Source organism: Cajanus cajan, chromosome 6 (genome assembly GCF_000230855.2).
Source record: "Cajanus cajan strain Asha chromosome 6, NIPB_CcT2T_4, whole genome shotgun sequence".
Classification (NCBI taxonomy): Eukaryota; Viridiplantae; Streptophyta; class Magnoliopsida; order Fabales; family Fabaceae; genus Cajanus; species Cajanus cajan.
The window spans coordinates 37,456,349-37,461,925 of record NC_138522.1 but is presented as its reverse complement, the minus strand read 5'-3'; the positions used below and the strand labels follow the sequence as shown (position 1 = coordinate 37,461,925).

Sequence of the window (5,577 nt, the reverse complement as noted above, 5' to 3'; positions counted from 1 at the left end):
CATCCGTGGCAAGCGATTTACCAGCTGTTTTTGACAACCCCCGGAAATGCATAGCATACCCACGGTTTTGGAACCCTCGTTAACGACATAGTCTACCAGGGGTTTTAAACCCCCGTTAACACCATCATTGATTTTGGCTATTTGTGATAACCCCCGTAATTTACTACGGGCTTTAAACCCCCGTTAATGTCATCACATAACCTGCTGTTTATATAATCCTGTAATTTACCAGGAGTTGTAAACCCTCGTTAACGCCACACTATATTTTTAATATATTGTTTGTATTTTTAATTTTTAAATCCCTGTAGCTTATAAATGGTTTTTAACCATGTATAATATTTCAATCTATATATAAATTTTGAAATGCACAAGTTATATAAATATTAAAAAATAAAATGAACAAACAATCCACAAATTCAATATATTAATAAGCAAATGTACATAAACAAGTCATCCAAAAAAATTCCTAACAAGCAACATCCATAGTTTAGTAATATCCAAAATGACTTTTAAGAAGTAATGAAAATATATCCAACAAAATATTGATTTTCCTAAAACAAAAAGGTCAACATCTTTCCCTAACAAATATAACCCTATTGTCTATCTTGAGAATTTGTTGGAGAATGATTAGGGACATTAATTGGTTGTGCACTTCCTTGGTCAGATACCTACAATTAAATATAAAACTTAGTTAGAAATATAAAGTATATTTTAAAATATTTATAAAATTAATTCAAATTTAAAATATTACCGGTGAAGATTGAAATACAGGCAAGTCAGGAAGCCTTTGACCTTGATAATTTTGTGCAAAAAAATTCATCATTGTCTCAAATTCAGTTCTACAGGAAAAACTTTGTATCGATGGTTGAATTATATGAAAGTCCTCAATGCTTAAGCTTCACATCCATTTCTACAGGAAAAACTTTGTATCGATGGTTGAAGATCATGAAGCCCAGGTTGGCAGGTAAAGAAACAATCCTGCATCCAAGGTAACAAACCAGGTGATTGTGGTCCAACTAAATAATAAAAATAATATTAACCACCTGTGTAAGTACTATTTAAATAAGTTAACCACCTCTAACTACTCAAATCCTCGATGTTTAATCACTTTTATTACTTAACCTCAATTTTTATTTAATTTAAATTTTTAAATAAAATAGAGATATGTTTCGTCTCCACTAATATATATATATATATATAAATGGAATAGATTAGCAAATTAACACAATTAGACTTTTCTATATTATACCTCGAGTAGAGTCATGGATTTATAATCATTTTTTCGTCTCCTTTAAATATTAAAAATTAATATTAAAAATCAATCATTCATGTAATCACTCAAATAAGTTAATTATTTCTAACCACTCAAATTCTTAAAAACTTTTATTATTTAACCTCAAATTTTATTTTATTTTAAAAAAATTCAATAAAATATATAGATATGAAATGTCTCAATCCCTACTAATATGATCAGAAGATCACATTTCATGGAGCATGTCTGCCTTAGCTTCATTTAATAAATTTAACTGTTCATACACATACACCACCAAGAAAAAACTTATTTCAACTCATGGATTACTGAAATGTTGATCCACACATTACAATTCATCAAAAAGATTTTAATTTTTTTATCCATCCAAACTACAAAGAAAATATTAACATTCAAATTTAAAATTTTGTGTATATTATTCTAATTTCCCACCATTAAACCAACCCTAAATATGGTTTAATTCATCTAAAAAGATAATAATAAGTCAAATGTCAAAAATGAACATTCATAGTGTTTGGATTAACTTCTCCAACAACATTTTTAGAGAAGAAAAAAAAAAAATTAAATTAACATTAATTTAAACATAAGTTAATTTATAGAAAAGTTTGTCGATCATGTATTGTCTTGTAAAATGTTTTACACAAATAACTAATTAAAAATCACAATTTTTTTATTATTATTTTCATAGATACGATATTCACAATGTCTTAAAACTGATAATTAATGGCTAATATGTGTTCATGAGACATAGTTATCTATTTTAACTATTTCAATTAAATATATATTTTAATATTATTTATCTTTTTCTTCTAATATAAACTTTACATATTATTTTTGTAACTATTTTTTATAATTAATTATATACAAGCATATAGCCAGTAAAATCAGACTTGCTAAGTTTCTATACCTCAAGTATGAACCAAGTGCAACCAAGGATAGCAATTACTAAGTTTTGGAAAGAGAAATTTCGTTTGACAAGGGGCAAATATTTATTAGTATTTTAACGCTTTTTAACACCCTTTCTAATGCAATGTTTTAGCACCATACGCCATTTTCGACACTCATTTTATTTATCTCATATCAATAGAAACAACTAACAATAAATGATCCGTTAAAAACAAAATAGATGTAAAATGGGGTCTAAAGTATTACTTGGTATATTTTAGGCAGCATGCTTTTACACAAAAACATCAATATATCAGGCATCATATCGTGTTTTAATGGAGGGTGCAACTACTACGTATATGACTGATTGAGCAGAAAACTTGTTCCAGTTCAGTAAATTGTTATCTAAATGAAATAAATCATATAAGTAGTGGACAAGGAGATCAGTGGTTGAACAGCCGAGCTTGAGCTTTCTGGTAATATTTATGTCATGCTGGGGAACAGCCAAACTTTCCATTTCATTTTTCTTTCTGATAGATAATGCCAATTTGAGCATATTTTTCAAATTCGGTTACTTAGCATCTAATCTACAGGACTGTGATTTGTGAATGAAGAATCTAACATATGTAGTGGTCACATGGCAAATTAATGAACGTAGATGATAATTTGCTCTGTCTTTGGCACCGAAAGTTATTTAGGGGAGAGGAAAGGAAAGGGAGAAGGGATGGAAGGGGAGTTAATTGCCCTTGTTTTGGTGTTTTATGTTCGCAGAGGAGGGAAACTATGATAAGAAACCAAAAACAAAGGAAAAATTCGTTCTCCATTGCTGAAATAAAAAAGATATCAGTTGTGGGTAGGGAATTGATTCAAGAAATAAGCACACTGAATTCTGAAAAAATGATAGAAAATTAGAGATAATAAAGTTTCCAGGAAAAATTTGAGTACAAGCAAGGTTTCTTCCTAATTAGGAGTTTCCTCCTTCAAAAGAATCAAAACACAAGAAATAACAATTTGACACCTTAATTGGCTTGTAAAATCTAAAACACAACCTATATATGACTATAACTATCATGCCATGACCTGTATCTGCTTAATCTGAAATTATTATGAAAATGACTGCCTACTAACTAGGCCTTTCAAAATTGAATTAATTAATAATCTTCACATCAATAAATTATTTGTCTACCACGACAGGGAAGAGACAAAATTAAATAAGTACAAAAATGAAATATAGGAAGAAAAACAATGAAGTAATTCCAATTACTAATCTACTCTTGCATAAAATTATTTGTCTATCTGTTACCAAACTCCAAACAAGCAAGGTGGTTAAAGATGATTTTGAATATTTTTTGCTTTTACCCTCAGGAGGAAGCAAATATTTTTCCAATCTTATTAACTTCCACACCTACCGTATTTCCACTTAAATGTAACCCCTATTCTATCAAGTATGTGATACATACCTCAGTGGGGTTTGAATCAGTTAGTAACAGAAATTGCAGGTAGTAACTGTCATGATTAGACAGCTGTAGTTAGTTTGTCTGACAGCTGGACTGTCAGTTAGTGGTACATTGTTATTTGTAAGGGGACAAATGTATAACTACGAGAAGGAGGGTAGGTCTTTGGTTTCGGAGTGAAATTGGGCGGAAAAGCTTGGGTTACTCTTGGAGGAGTCTGTATCGACATTTCCTCATTTCTGTCCATTATCTCTCCATTACAGACGTTTCTGTCAATAAAGTTCCCATTTCTTTCTTATATTCTGATCCAATAGAATCAGTATGCTATGACTAAATGAAGGACCTATAAAAATAATAGAACCGGTTGAAGGTAGACCAAGCTTTAGACGACAAGACAAGGACATAGTGAGATCAACTTATATAAGGTGGTACCATAATATACATTTTGGGCAAAACTGCAAAAGTATTTCTTCCAAATCCCATAATGAATCTTTCACTTTAGGCTCACAATTTGCAACTCATCCAAATTATAAATCCATCAACTCAAACATAAAACTCTTCCAAGATTAATTTCTAAAATTAAATATCCCAAAGTCATTCTCCACCCAATATCAATCAAAACAAAGCTAACAAGCACATCTAATTTACAGCCAAGTATATACAAAAAGACCAAGTAACCAATGTAGTGAGGCAACTAAACCATAACCTTACTCAAAACAAGAACCCATTTGAGAATTAGTTTGCCGAACTCATATTAACCCTCCTTTCCAACAATCTTAATTTCTTAACCTTCTCTATTTCCATTCTTCTACTATTCCATCCCTCTTTGCCAACCAACAAAACTCAATCAAGGTATACCAAACACAAAAAGGGCAAAATTATCACTTACCGTAAACAACTTATGTCAGGTATAATATAAGATTGCACACAATCACTATGAACATGTTTAGATAAACTTCTCCAAAAACAATTCTAGAACAAGAACTAAAAAGAAAAAACTGAAATAAATTTCTCCATAAACTAAAATTAGCTTATGCATAAATTGAAAATAAGAGTTTTGAGAAGTTAATATGACAAAACTTCTACAAATTAACTTATGAATAAACATTTTAGCTTATTCCATTTTTTTTCTTGATTTTCTCTCATAGAAGTGTTTCGAGACAAGTTTACCAAATGTCTCATTCCAAAGTCAAAGGAAGCACATAGGTTCCATTGGATCAAGTTGCAAGCCCTCAAAAATTTTAGAATGACCACATGCTAAAATCAAATCAAACACAAACTTAAATCCTACCAGAAGCACTTTTCAAAAAGCAAAACAAGGAGTGATTACCTGTTCTCTTCAGAGTCAGGGTGGATGGACAAAAACTTCCCAGGCACAGTCAGCGCAGCCCACATGCAAAGCACTAACCCTAGATCAATACGGTCCAAGCTCAAGGATTTTCTGCTAACAATCTGAAAAAACCCCAAATGAACAACGATGAGGGAATTTTTCCAATGTTAAATCTCAAGAGTGTGAGTAATACAAGAGATAAATACGGTCTTCAAATGATAAAAGATGAGTGGAAAACATACCTTGGTCGGTGCTATAGAAATCGCAGGCAGTCGGAGAGCGTTGAGAGCGTCGGAGAGCGTCGGAGAGAGAGGCTAGGTCATTTGCATTTTTCGGAGTGTTCTTAGTTAGTTCGTGAGAGAGGGAAACCAAAACATATGTGAGAGGGAAATGAAAAAAAAATAATTATCATTACAAAGATAAAAAAAACAAAAAAAAAATATTATTAAAATATACCAACGGTTTTAAATTTTAACCCCTGTAACTTAATAATACTTAACGAGGGTTATTGAAACCCCAGTTATTTACTTATGTTCCCGAGGGTTAGGATAACCCCATTAAAAAACCCCAGTTAAATACAATTTTTTTTGTAGTGATTATACCTAAAATTGTGAACATCACATCTTTAAATTCTAATG

At 30.9% G+C, this 5,577-nt stretch overlaps 1 long non-coding RNA gene across 1 annotated transcript; it reads right to left on the bottom strand.

The window, feature by feature from the left end:
* Nucleotides 1-406: 406 nt before the first annotated feature.
* On the bottom strand, nucleotides 407-5,290 carry LOC145959048 (uncharacterized). The gene is made up of 4 exons (XR_014434659.1): nucleotides 5,182-5,290; nucleotides 4,940-5,061; nucleotides 752-978; nucleotides 407-668 (listed from the first exon to the last, which is right to left on the bottom strand). It is a non-coding gene; the product is annotated as an uncharacterized LOC145959048 (long non-coding RNA).
* Nucleotides 5,291-5,577: the final 287 nt, after the last annotated feature.